Below are 13,388 nucleotides of genomic sequence, written 5' to 3' on the forward strand. Positions count from 1 at the left end.
TATTGGCAGCTTGTAACTCTTCAATTGTCTCAAGTGAATCACCAAGAATCGAAATAACTAATTGGTTCTCTTGAAAAGCAACTTTGCTTTATTTCCTCTTCATCATCAAATTATTATAAGATCAAACTTATCAAGTCGCATATTGTTGATACCAGAACTAACGTAAGAACATAAAATGCAAAAAACAATAATATTTTGTTGGGCTCATATCTAGTATATATTACTACTATATAGAAGCATGAACACAAGAACGATCAAGGGCAAAGCCGTCATTTGAAGCTGTTACAGGGGCAAAATGGTAACTTTATCATAAAAGCATAATTCTAAAGCATCCTTTCATCTCTCGCATTCCATTTTCCATTAGTTTTTAAAGAATGCGTATGACTTTGCTTATCTTTCAAAGTGCACAATTTATTTCGGTTCACTGACTTCCCACTTTGATGGCTAATATTCATGGTTGAATCATTATTTTTCTTTAGATTTTCAAAGACGACTCTTCAGATTCTCTTCATCTGCTCTTGAAAATGAAGGATCAGAATGATCAACGGAAAGAGGGCAGTTGAAAGAATAACAATTCACTTTCATTTCCTCTGATTTCTGAATTTATCATTCTAACATCCTCGATGCCCATTACAAGCTTCTCCTACAGAGCCTCTTTTTTTTTTTAAAGACAAATATTTGTGTCGCGATTTTTGTTTTCAATGGAATTTGTGGCTACTTCTGAGAGGGGTCGGTTCGGAGTTTTGGTATTAATTTGAACATTGTTTCATTTTTTTTTTTTTTTTTTTTTTTTTTTTTTTTTTGCATGCATGTCGTTATTGTTGACTCAAAATGCACTTAGAGAGCCAGAGGAAGAAAATTTGGTAGAAGCCATAACTATAAAAGAAAAAGGAAAGAATTTTGAGAAACAAATATTTGGACTTTATAGTGGCGTATGTGGATTTTGATGCCCTCTTAATATAATTTGATTTATGCTCTTGAATCAAGTCCTGATAGGACTCATAACATGAAAATTGGACTTTATAGTACTTTTTGCGGATCACAATGCCCTCTTAGTGTAATTATAATGTAGTTTGATTTAGTTGATGTGTATGAAGGTTGCTCATCCTTTTACTTTTTGGGTTCATTCATAGAGGATGATTAGACAATAGCTTTTTGATACGTAGAAATTTACTATTAGCCTAATTTTGAGCAAATGCAATTCTCTAAAACCATGTTGAATTTAGAGAACACGGAGAAGGAGAACCATTTTTTTCATTATACTACTTAATCTGTAGCAAATGTAGGTAAGCATCATTGCACATTTACAACCCAACCTGCGAAAGCAAAATTCCAAGAAATACTAGATAAGAGGGAAATAGAGAATTTAGTTAGCTAGATTATGGGCTAGCACATTCCGTGTCCGAGGAATATTTCTAAGCTCGACATCTTCAAAAGCACACATCAATCTCCATATATCCTCGCGAGTGGTATGTATTTCTCTGGATACTATCATCTAGCAAGAAGAAGAATTGAACAAGCCTTTGTTGAATACCTTGAAATAGGAAATCAAGAATTTTTCATCTAAAAGAACAGCGAAACCACATTCTTTGGTTTGATTAACCATGCCAAAGTGTCTGAGAGGATATTGATATGGTGGCTATGCAATACTTTTAATTGTTAATTTTTGTGTAAAAATTTGCATCCTAATCCTTTCATTCATAGCCATTAGCCTGGACATTATAAAAGGAAAAAAAAAGATAAGAATTCCTTAGTTGAAGAATCACAGATTACTATGTGACTCAGCTTTTCTATTTTTCTTGTGCTTCCCCGCTTCCATTCTCATCTGTAGATTCGTTTTACACAAAACTTCTCCTGAAATATTCGTCCATTTGTTTTCCTTATTGTTTTTTTTTTTTTTTTTTTTTTTGGGTTAATTCATACTTTTATATATTACTTCAAGTATATTAATCAGTTCTCTTTGTTTAACAGACTCAAATGCAGCTATATGTGCTAGAATAGACAATGATGGACAAGGTATGCAAGTCACAGACACAATCTGCAACCATCTATTACAGCTCCATTCTTTAATTTTAAATTGTCCAATCTAAGACCTCTAATATTCTTATCTTATTATGCAGTTACCAAGGATGCCATCATCGAAACAAATCATGTGCGGCATCATTTGAGGCAGGTTCTCTTTTTATTATTTTGAAAAATCTAAATGGGTATGTTTTGGCTTACCTGAATCTTCAAAAGTTGTACCTGCAATGTGTAGTTTATACTCTTTTTTTTTTTTTTTTTTTTAATTTTAAATGGATGCCTCTGCTGAGGGTGTGAATAACTTAGCATTTTCTTAGCCAAATAAATCTTTTGTATAGCATCATGTGGAGATTGTAAGTTAATGATGGTAACATCTAAAGCACATTCCTTTTTCTAGAATCTATGATCTCCTGTCACTGTGAATTCTTATAGGAAAATTCTATATGTGAAATTTCGATAGCAGTATGGGATTTAATAGGAAGAAAGTTGCTTTTGTGAAGGAAGAACCTTATTAGAAAGAAGTTTCAATACTTCTAAGGGAAGAAGAGGGTCATTTGGAGCATGTGCTGTCTTATTTTTCATTGCTTAGGAGAAAACATAACAATACAGCCACTCTCTTTTAAGGAAAGTTTTGGGAGATCAAATTTGGAAATTACTTGAAGTAGGAATATCAATGAACTGTTTGACAAAATTTTAAAGTAATTTGATTGTTTTAATGGCTTTTACTGTACTGTTTATTGTAAAAGATTACTTATCTTTTTTTAGAGTTACTAAGCTTAATATAATTTGACCAATTTGTTCATGATGATTAGGTACATAATGTCGGAGTCGTATCAAAGCTAAGCATTTCATAGCGGAAGATTACATATCGTGATAGAAACTAATTTCAAAGCTTCTTATCACTTATCTTAACTTGCTTATCCCTTATTGAAGGTAATTTGAAAGATTCCATATATTCATATTGTGGCATATACTGTTGGCGTATGCACCAAGTATTTATGATATTTGGTTATTGTATTACAAGTTTGGTGAAGAGTGATATGCCACTAGATTGCAGAGGAATATCGTGGCAAATAGACGTGTTGCTACAAATTAAAGCATGGTGAAGATGGAACAACTGAAAACATCTTTAACTTGCCTTGATTACTATGTTTTAATTATCGGTAGGAGATGTTCCAATGTGTCAAGAGCGTCGATGTTGCACATCAAAATGCCTTCTCAAGGACAACCAAGTCTGCCAAGTCTAGCCATTGGTTGAAAGACTAAAATTAGTAGGTAACTTGGTTTTGTGAATTTCTCAACAAAAAGATGATAAGAAGGCTGTAAACAAGATCCATGTGTATGGTTATGACATTGTCATCTTTAAGATTGAATGGACTGTTTCCAAATCATCATTTGTTCTTTTTCTTGCTTAAACTTGCTTTGAAAACCCGATGATTTTCCTTTTGCTTCGTGTCTATGTGTATTATTTTTCTCTGTTATTACTTTAGCTATTGAGTTTAAATATATCCACCCTGAACAATAACGCTATGTCTAGATCATTGGTAGTTGATACAATTTTCTCGAGCACGTATGCCCGTTCTTCTTGCCTTTTTTTTTACTAAGAAACTAATCTAAATACGCATATTTTATCATTTAGTTGCTCTCCTTTCTTGCATGTTGAATATAATACGGTAATAAAATTATAATCCATTGTATTCCAAGGTTATTGAATTATAATTCATTGTACTCCAAAGTCTGTACAAAGCAGAGAACCAACTTTTTTAAGAGCTCCTTTTTGAAGTGTATCAAAATTCTTCTCTTCTTTTTATCTTTTTTTAAGCTTTGAACAACCGATTTCATATTTTCTAGTTGGCATATTTTATATTCTAATAAATAATTAAAAAGAAATACATATATATTGCATAGTTAAATATCATAACAAGCAAGTTTTAGATGAAATAATATTAAAAAGTTGGAATAATAGAACCTGATTCAATAAATTGATAACTTGATTTGAGAATAGTTGTTTAGTGCTTCAATATACTTCTCGCAATATATGATGCACGAGAAAAAATAAAACTAGCAAATTCATACAATGTAGCTCTGGTTTTTCAGAGCAGTTTGGTCAAAGACTCTTTTGAAGAAATATAAAAGCCTAAATGTATATATATCAAAATTGTAAAAAGAAATATTAAAAGTAGATTGAGTATTGTAGATAATTCAATAAGGAACCTTCTTTTTTTTATCAATATACTAGTATTCATACTATACGTTAATTACCTACTGATTTAGGGGAGCACTCAAAGTACTTTATAATAAATAAATAAAAAAACTTTTATTGACGAAAAGTGGGGTCCTTAAAAATGAGGGACCTAAAGTCTCAGCTATAGTGGCTTCACCCAAATGCCGTCCCTGTGGATAGGTTGTGTTGGTATAAAAAATGAATGAATTGTAATGTTAGGATTAGTAATGAGTATTTTTTATTTTTTTAAAAGTAATGGGGCTAAGAATGTTTTTTATACAGAAATGTTTACCAAATTACTTACACAGCAGAATATATATAAAAGTGAAAATTGGTCAAGTCATAACTTTTTACATAAATAAATAAGGATGAGGATATTGATTACATGTATGAGAGATTTAACCGGCGTTTGTTTCTTGAAACTGCTTTAAAATCATGGCCACTCGTCAAAGTTGATATATATGCATATGATCAATGGATAGTGGTGCACCATGATTTTCCAAAAATCACATGGGGCTGCTTCTTCCTCAACCAGAGGTCTCACCCTAGGTATAGAAAATCCTTAGTACGGAACGCTTCCACGAACAGGCCTTATGTGGCGCGATTCGGATTTAATCGGGCTCCAATACGAACACCGAACACCGGATGAAAAACAAAAAAAAAATGATTTTCCAAATCAAGAATAAGAACGGAAATAAAAAACAATAGAATCATTGTGTATAGAAGCTTTTCCTTTAATTCACTACTATTCTTACTTTACAAAAAGAAATTGAGAAGTATAGAAAGACACAGTACAGGAAATTAAAGGAGAGGACAACTAAACTAAGGTTTTAATTATTATTAATTAATCGGAAGGCAGTAAAGCAAGCTTCAAGAATTGGAAACAGGCTAGAAATCCAAGCACTAAGCCGCCACCTCGGCTAGTGCTTCGATTATTATATCTTTGAAATGACCCTTCTTCTTGCATGTCTTGTCTGGAATGAACATGTTCTTCCTTAAAATTCCACTCATCTTCATGTGTATTAATCCACTGATTATCTTCACATGAAAAAGACACCTCTATCTCTGAATCTGAATCCATCTTAATCTTCTTGTTAATTCGCTCGGTCAAAAATCAATCAAATTAATTAAAGGCACGACACTACCTGACCTACGTATGTATATTTATAGATGATTAGTTCTTTTCCCAAGTCTATTTGATTAAGAATTCAACATAACAGTTTAATTTGTCACCTAATCCTAATCCTAGTAATATAAGCTGGATTTACATACTCCGTCTCCCCGCGCTTTTATTAAAAATCTGATTCTAGACAATAAAGGATTTCACCAATCCATAATAACGGTGGTTATAGTTGTTTGGGTTATTAACACTTTTGGTCCCTCAATTATTGAATCATTTTGATTTTAGTCTCTATATATCTCACTAAGCACATTAAGCCTTCAATTAGTTGATTGTGCACTTTTAATTTGAATTCTTTGCTTGTCAATATTCACAAATTTACTATAATTATTAACTGTTCAATTACTCATATAGTATATTAAATTTTTACTATTACTTCAAATAAATGGTAATATAGTTATAAAAATACTTGAATATAACATATTTTTTACATGAAGGAACCAAAAACACATAATTTAATTAGTTGAAGGTTAAATATATAGAGTCATATATATATCAGAAGGACCAAAACATAATTTACTAATAACTTAGGGACCAAAAGTTATATTATCCCTGGTCGTTTCCATTGTTAAATTATAATTAGGGTTAATTTATTTCATTGAGCACCCTTATAATTATGATTCAGTTTCACATACCTTTTATATTTTAAAATCAAACAGTTATACCCGGATCGTTTCGCAGAGTGTATAAGAATGTTAGAGACTACCTAAAAAGCCATAACTACATGTTTGACATTCTGTCAATAGCTAATTTGCTATCCACTCCTTAAATAGACGAAATAATATTTTGAAAATTTAAGTTACTAATCACTCACGTGCATAAAATAAAGATACACACTACAAGTTAGATTGACAAGATTATATCATTATACAAGATCAGTGAATGATTATAGTATCATAACAAATTTTTTGTCCACATACGAGTAAATTTTGTTCAGCAAAACAATAGTATAAGAATTCACATTCAATTACAAAATTTAAAAGATTTCATAATTGACATTTGGCTCTCTATGATGCTCGAAAAGTTATATACTCTTTCTATTATTGAAACCCAGAATTCGGTTGGTATTTGTTTAGTAGGCTGATGATGTAATAAAAAAAAAAATACAAGTAAAACATCTCAATCAAATTCCTTTCTAGTCATTTAAACATCTCAATCAAATTAGTTTATGTGTACACATGTTGGACGTGCATGTATCCCGAATTAATGAGGAGACACTGTTTAAACGAAATATGTTATATCCAGAAAATGTGTTTGCGATATTAAATGAAAAGTAACAAAAGTTACAATTCCAAATGATAATAGATGTTAGTCATGTTTGGGGGTATGAATCCATTCCGGTTCAAATTGTTCTAGTATACAAAAGTATTACATGAGTTTTTGATTGGAAGGTAAAAAGGTCATCCAAACTTCACATAAAGCACTTCGCATTTGATACGTATATATTCATGCATGTATTTTCATGTAAATTATTACAAATTAGTCTATCAATATATAGTCGAATTATTTACCGGCATTTTACTCGTTTTGTAAGAGTATTAAAATTGTACCCTTATCCTATTCATGTTGTAAAATAATCACATAGGTATCTGTACTCGACAAGTAATAATAGTTCCCATAAATTTTTAACTTAATCATATCTACTCTTTTATGATTTCTTTCTAAAGTACTTTGTTTACCTGGGACCAAAAACATCATATTCTCTTTTCATATGTAGTAAGACGAGGAGTACACAAGCTTTTATTAAAACTAAATCTTGTCTTAATTACTTGTGTAAAGCTGACAGTAAGTGTTATGTGCTAGATAAACGAATTAGATATAAATTGAGTCTCTTAATTATCAGAAGAGAAAATAAGATCTCTTGCCCTCTTACAATTTGAATAGAATAAATGGACTTTTAAGATTTCTTATGTATTTTTTTTTTCCAGATCTCTTATGTGTAAAAAAATGAAGATCTCTTGTAAAAAGGTCATAAAATTTTTTTTTAAAAAAATGTAAAGAACCAAAAAACCAATTCTTCCATGTACGCGTGTTGGACATGTATTTGATATCAATGAGAACAAACTGTTTTAGAACAAGTTATATAATATTTAAAAGGTGTGTTTGAGTTATAAAATAAAAGTAGCTAAGTTCCAAAATGATCCTCTTGCCTCTCTCCTTTGAGACCATGGAGATTTAGGGCAGCCATAGCTGCCACCGTCTCTCCCCAGCCTTTGGCTCTTTGGAGAGCCTCCCCAAAACCAGTGGTAGAGCCACATTGAGCCGAGGGTGTTCATCCACACCCCCTTGGCGGAAAAAAACACTGTTTTTACAAGGTTAAAATTATTTTTTATGTATATATAATAGATATTGAACCCCATTAGGCTTCTTCGAATGTTTACTTTTTTATATTTTGAAACCCCTTAGACGGAAATCCTGGCTCCGCCACTGCCCAAATCCTTACAAACAACGCTACAAACACCAATACAAACCCCACTTATCTTTGATAGATTGAATCAAACAAAATCAACAGTTAACTTTTCTCAAACTAGTTTGATACCTATGGAAGTTGTTCATGGAATTCCTACATTAAAATTTACGTTGGATGAACGACAAGTTTTCGCTAGGGAGGAAGAACTTCATCAAGCCATTGTGGTTAAACTATCCATGGGATCACCGGATTTGCCAAGTTTAAGATCGATTTTGCCCAAGTTCCTCGGCATTAAGGGACACTGTCTCGTCGGGTTGCTTGCTCAAAGACAACTTCTTATTCGTATGGATCAATATGATGATTTTGTGGCTGCATTATCAAAAGGCGTGAATTATTTCATGCACAATGGCAAAGACCATCAAATTAGGATTTTCCCATAGACTATTGGATTCAACCCTAAGGAGGACACTTCACGTGCGGCAGTATGGATTTCGTTTCCAAACCTATCAACTGATTTGTTTGCTAAGAGATCTTTGCTTTCCATTGCTTCAGCAATTGGGAAACCTATTGCTGTGGATAAGGCCACACAAGTGAGATCAAGACCTAGCATGGCTAGGGTTAGGGTGATCCTCGACTTATTGGACAAACATCCGGATCGTATTCGACTTCAAAGTGTGGACAAAGTTACGGGCAGAATTATTGACGAGTTTCAGGAGGTCGTGTATGATAATTTGCCTCAATATTGCACCCATTGTAAGCACCAAGGTCATGATGAAAAAAGTCCCGATTGTTAATTGGAAAAAACGTAGTTGTTCAAAAAGAAGATGTTACGGCAATGGAGATTGAGGGAGCTTCGGTGGAGAAATTGCAAGGAGATATACGTGATTATCTAAACACTAAGAAGCAACAGAAAAAGGGAGCTAACATGGGAGATATTCCAATAGGTCGAGCGTTGGCTAGGGTGTCCGAAAAACTCACTGAAAGCTCATGGGTTGGAAAGGAAGCTGCTTCAGATTTACGTCCTAATCCGGAAAGGAATGAGGGTAGTCCATCGAGTAATAGTAAATCTGAGGCAGTCCATTCTCTTAATAGCGATGAAAATCAAGAGGTTTTGGTTGGAAAGGTGCAAGAGGTGGTGCAACCGGCCAAAATCAACAAGTTGCCTAGTTTTGGTAATACGGGTGTCGCAGTTGGGAATTCAACGGTTTTCCAGCAGGCTATGGATTTGAAGAATGGTAGAGATGATGTGGGAAGTGAAGGCTGGATAGTAGTCTCACGCAAACAATCTGTTAGTCCTCAAATTGTCAAAGAACTTAATGTGACAAAGGAACAAGGCATTGCAACAAAGGACATTGTGTGTCCTAACACTTTTGAGGCTCTTTCAGATAGAGAGGAGCACCAATCTGCTTCAGGATGTTCTAAACGTCATATTGCACATCCGGAATTGGCAAACATGCTAATGCAGCAACAAGTTGCAAGTTTGGTTTGCCCCGTCCTCGTCTTGAAACCGTTGATGGTCACATTAAACACTTCGGCGTTTGAGATCCCTACTCAGTCTATGGAGATATTTGGTGAGCAACATGATGACTCTGGGCAGCAAGTAATGCCCAAAGGGAATAACCAAGATATGGATAAGATTGTGGCCTTCGCTCCAGAACGTTTAAGTAATAACGTTGAAACGAAGAGTGGCCAAAAAGCTGGTATGAGTGTGAAGAGTTGGGCAGACATAGTGGAGGAGGATGGGCAGGTTTCATCCCCTTCAATGCGTAGCAAGTTGAGTCCGATAGACGCATTTGTGCCAAGCCATGCAATGGTTCTTCTATCTTTAGCCGCGGGTCAGCTTGTGGCTCAAATGAGTGCACCTTTGAATGTAAGTGTTTCGAATATTCAATTGACCCCTACTAATGTTATTCATGCTTTAGCATCACACGATATGGAAAATTTGAATGTTATGGATAATCCTACTAAAAGGAAGCCTATTGGAATTGTGGCCAAGAGGTATGAGCCAGGAGCATTAGTGGAAGATCCTTTGGAAGCTTTTGATGGTGATTTGGGCTTTGACATATTTGATGAAGAAGATGAGAATGAAATATTGGATGAATGCTTTGCTAAGGTGGCTAAGGATGGAGATCTTTCACCTAGGCAACAAAGGAGTGGATTCAAGACAAAGAAGACTCATGGAAGGAAACATAGTTGGGATGGTAAAGTGTCTGAGGAGGTTGTTCTAAGACAACTGCCAATGAGAGTGGCAAAACAGAAGGAGACAAGGTTAAACTACATCAACAAGGTCCAATAGATCTAAGAAGATTTGATGAAGTATCAAGAGATTTTGCAGTTATTGGAAGAAGAAGACAAGGTGAAGAATCAGATTTTTATCGGGCTACATCTCCTTGAAGAATTCACAATTCCAAAAAACCAAGGGTTTGACTCTATATTCTTGCTTATTTTAATATTTCACTATTTAAGTATTATCAGTTGTAATATCGTCGTAGAGTGTGTTATAAACTCTGTGATAATCATAGAATATTTAGTGCTTTCTTCTTCTTATTTTTTACATGCATGTTAGTTAGTAGAGGTTTTTTACACCTCAAAAAGATTAGTAAGGTAAGGCCTATCCCCCTAGCTTGTACTTTTCCTTTGCGTTTCGCTTTTATATATAAATAAAAAACTAGCCCCAGGCACCTCGCCTAGTGGATTTGCTATAAAAATAAAAATAAAAGATACGAATAAATGTTAGTCATTTTGGGAATATGAATCCAATCTAGTAGGTTTTCCTCCACTTATTCTAATACTTGTGTTACGGTAAAAGCGTTATGGGAATTTGATTAGAAGGTAAATAAGTCATTCAACTTTTTCGTAAGCACTTGGTATGTGCATTACGCATATATCTTATGTTAATTATTATAATTTGAGTGTTGTTATGAATGAATGCGGATAGCATATGTGGATGCCATGTGGCTATCACTGTAGCGCAGCTTGCTCTTTGACTCAAGTTTTACTTTTGCCTATAAGTAGCTACATATGGCGTAGATGAAAATACATTCAAAATAGAAAATAGGAAAGTACTACTCCTTGCTTTCTCTCTTGCTTTTCCTTTCTCTCTCTCTGTGCCTTTTTGTTGCTTTATAATTTTAGTACACAATTTTATTTTACAACACGTTATCAGCACGAGGCTCTATAAATTGTGTTTTCCCTTTGGAACAAGTTGAACGCCATTTCTCGCGAGGTATGTCTCGATGATCCAATGTTAAGATTATTAGGCCTAATTGCCAATTCTCACTGCACATTAATAGATTCTGCTAAATAAATATTGATTTTATTATCTGTGTTTTTGAAAACTGTTCTTCCATCATAATATAAAACTTGAACTATATGCTTTATCAATATGCTTATTACTACCTAATTCCACAGTTGGTTATTTTAGTATACATAGTATAATAATTACTTTACAAACGTAACTATTTGTCTTAACAAGAAAGAATATAGTACACGATTATGTACTGCCTATAACTATAGAAGTTTTTTTATTTTTTATTTTTTATTTTTTGACAATACTTCTTATTATGTCTAACTTCGGATATTTTCTTTGATAGTTTTCACTATGTCAAATTTATCAAAGCTTGAATTTGTGGCACTTGATATCACCGGAAACAATTATTTATCATGGGTCCTTGATGCTGAAATTCACCTTGAGGCTAAAGGTCTTGGGGATACTATTAAACAAGGAAATAAATCATCAAGTCAAGATAAAGCCAAGGCTATGATTTTCCTTCGTCATCATTTTGATGAAGGATTGAAAATTGAATATTTAACTGTGAAAGGTCCACTTGAATTGTGGAATAATTTGAAGGATCGATATGAGCACCTAAAGCTGGCGGTATTACCGAAAGCTCGGTATGACTGGATGCATCTCCGGCTCCAAGTTTTTAAATTGTAACTGATTATAATTCTGTTATCCATCAAATTAGTTCTGTATTAAAATTGTGTGGAGAAACTATCACTGATGAACACTTATTGGAGAAGACTTTTACCACTTTTCATGCTTCAAATGTGTTCTTGTAACGACCCATTTGGTCGTTTAGCACTTTTAGGCATAATATTCCTAAAACACCCTTTTCGTGGTCAAATCTTGCTGTCTATAGTCTGCGATAACGGGTGATTCGGTTATTTAATTGACGAGTTTTAGTCCTCATTTGACATGCGAGGACGAATGTTCTAAAGGAGGGGAGAATGTCACACTCCATAATAATCCTTGCTACTTGTATTAAAACAAGAAAGAATGAGTTAAGAAGGTTCAAGGAAAGTTAATCGAGTTAGTAAGAATATCGTTATAAATATGGTTGTCTTAAGTATCTCGAGGTGACTGGTAACCTAAAGGATTTGAAATCGCGTTATGAGTATGTATATGAGGTAATGTGAGTGACCTTTTAAAGTATTTGAGATTATTAGTAATGATATAGAAGATGGACAAAAGATAGGAATATACTTTTTCGATTGGAGTTTCGTCGAAGCTTTGTGAGTTCTACTTATGGTTATTGTGATTCTACGGACCCTTCGAGACATGTATATGAATTGTTATGGAGGTAAATGACTGTGTATATGTATGTATAAGAGGTTACATGAGGTTGGAAGAGGATTAGAAGTTAAACGAAATGAATCGGAACAATTTCAGTAAAATCTCGGACCCGATTTTAGCCTATATTGTAGGAGGCATATCTCCTAGTATATGAGGAGTTTTAAGGTGTTTCAAAAGCCTAAAATTAAGTTCATCGAGTCTAGTTTGCAACGCAACAAACAGCTCGTCAAAATGATATCGGGGTAAGGAGATATGGATGATTCAAGTCGGGCTGAGTATTAAGACTATCTCAAGATACAAAGTAGAGACTTTAACTTCCGATTTCGTTTGAAGTCACAATTTATCTACAAATTTTGTTTGGTATAGAAGCATTAATGGAAATTAGGAACTACTTAATCTTGGTGTTAAGTTAAAATTAGTGGCAACAATGAGCCAATATGAACATTAACATGACATGTCCAAAAGATGACTCAAAGTCATCTTAAATAAGACTACTATGGGAGACATACAAATATACATTTAAATGTGATTCATCCACTACACTTACATTATATTGTGGACAACCAAATTGAAAGAAAGGAGTATGGAATTCAGCCAAGTGACTGAAAATAAGGCATCCATGTGAGGCATGCATTTGAATATTTAAGCATCTACTACTTTATGAAAGTATACATTGTTTTAGGAGGACATAACATGGTGGAGGGATCATTTCACATTAAATATTGCTCATTCATCTTGGCATAATTACAATGGACAAAGGGTGGTGTATGAATCATTCACACACATACAATTGTCTTGTAAACAATTGAAAAGAAAGAAGAAAGGAGAAACAAGAAGGTGAGGTTGGCCAAAAGTTGTAGAAAACAAATTAGAAAAATTAAAGTGTAAAGTTAATGGAATGAATCATGCCATAAGTGGAGCATGTGACCAACTTGTAGGCATCAAAGTTGAACTAAATAATGACTAAGAAATCAGC

At 33.7% G+C, this 13,388-nt stretch overlaps 1 long non-coding RNA gene across 1 annotated transcript; it reads left to right on the forward strand.

The window, feature by feature from the left end:
* Positions 1-290: 290 nt before the first annotated feature.
* LOC132051642 (uncharacterized) lies at positions 291-3,469 on the forward strand. Its single transcript, XR_009413826.1, has 4 exons — positions 291-746; positions 1,972-2,016; positions 2,121-2,173; positions 3,073-3,469. It is a non-coding gene; the product is annotated as an uncharacterized LOC132051642 (long non-coding RNA).
* Positions 3,470-13,388: the final 9,919 nt, after the last annotated feature.

The sequence above is a fragment of the Lycium ferocissimum genome, chromosome 4 (assembly GCF_029784015.1).
Source record: "Lycium ferocissimum isolate CSIRO_LF1 chromosome 4, AGI_CSIRO_Lferr_CH_V1, whole genome shotgun sequence".
Taxonomy (NCBI): Eukaryota; Viridiplantae; Streptophyta; class Magnoliopsida; order Solanales; family Solanaceae; genus Lycium; species Lycium ferocissimum.